Raw genomic sequence first — 1,833 nt, forward strand, 5'->3', positions numbered from 1 at the left:
GAAATGTATTCGCACTAATAATGGTGGTGAGTATTGTGGACCGTTTGATGAGTACTGCAGGCAACAAGGTATTAGACACCAGAAAACACCCCCTAAGGCTCCTCAGCTTAATGACATAATAAAAAGGATGAATAGGACATTAATGGAGAAAGTTAGATGTTTGCTTTCAGAAGCAAAGTTGCCTAGATCTTTTTGGGGTGAGGCTTTATATAATATTGCACATGTTATTAATTTATCTCCTGTCGTTGCTTTGCAGGCTGATGTTCCTGATAGGGTGTGGTACGGAAAAGATGTCCTATGATCACTTACGTGTCTTTGGCTGTAAAGCATTTTTGCATGTGCCAAAAGATGAAAGGTCCAAGTTAGATGTCAAGACAAAATAGTGTATCTTCATTGGCTATGGTCATGATGAATTTGGCTATAGATTGTACGATCTAGTTGAAAAGAAGATTGTAATAAGTCATGATGTTATTTTTATGAAGGATCAGACAATTGAGGATATTGATAAGGTAGAGAAATCAGAGTGTTCGGGTACTAATGGGTTTGTTGATCTTAATCCAGTTTCTAAGACACATATGTCCAGTGTAGCTGAATTTGGTAATCATGATGATGGCCAGAATCATATTCATGATGATTTGGTTGAGGATAATGATGATGATGTTGCTGATGATCTTGATGCTTCTGCTACTAGTGCTATTGGTGAACATGTTACCCCACTTAGAAGGTCTTCTAGACAATATATTCCCTCTACTCGCTATTCGTCTAATGAATATGTGCTTCTCACTCTAAGACACATATGCCCAGTGTAGTTGAGTTTGGTAATCGTGATGATGAACAGAATCACATTCATGATGATTTGGTTGAGGATAATGATGATGATGTTGCTGATGATCTTGATGCTTCTGCCAGTGGTGCTATTGGTGAACCTGTTGCCACACTTAGGTCTTCTAGACAACATATTCCCTCTACTCGCTATTCGTCTAATGAATATGTGCTTCTCACTGATGGGGGAGAACTTGAATGCTACAAAGAGGCTATGGAGTCTGAGTACAAGAAAGAATGGGTTGCCGCTACGAATGATGAGACGAAATCTTTGGTTGACAACCATACTTTTGAGCTGGTCAAGTTGCCTAAGGATAGGAAAGCTTTGCAGAATCGATAGGTTTACAGGTTAAAGGCTGAGGAGAATACTTCTAATCCATGACACAAAGCTAGATTAGTTGTCAAAGGCTACCGTCAAAAAAGGGAATTGACTTTGAGGAGATTTTCTCACATGTTGTCAAAATGTCTTCTATCCGAGTTGTTCTTGGTTTGGTAGTCAGTCTTGATTTAGAGGTTGAGTAGATGAATGTAAAAACTGTTTTCCTTCACGGTGATTTGGAGGAGGAAATTTACATGGAGCAACAAGAAGGTTTCATGGTAAAGGGTAAAGAAGACTATGTTTGCAGATTGAAGAAAAGTCTATATGGGTTGAAACAAGCCCCGAGGCAATGGTACAAGAAGTTTGAGTCTATTATGATCCAACAGGGATTCAAGAAGGCTACCTTAGACCATGGTGTTTTTGTGCAGAAGTTTCTGATAACGACTTCATCATTTTATTGCTCTATGTTGATGACATGTTGATTGTTGGTCATAATTGTTCTAGAATTGACAGGTTGAAAAAGGAGCTTAGTAAGTCTTTTGCAATGAAAGATTTGGGACCAGCAAGACATATACTTGGCATGTAGATTAATCATGGTAGAGAGGCCAAGAAGTTGTGGTTATTTCAAGAGAAATATATTGAGAAAATACTTCAGCGGCTTCATATGGATAAAGCTAAAGTGGTAAGTACAC

Source organism: Nelumbo lutea, chromosome 1 (assembly GCF_056320005.1).
Source record: "Nelumbo lutea isolate HS-2025 chromosome 1, American lotus-T2T, whole genome shotgun sequence".
Lineage (NCBI taxonomy): Eukaryota > Viridiplantae > Streptophyta > Magnoliopsida > Proteales > Nelumbonaceae > Nelumbo > Nelumbo lutea.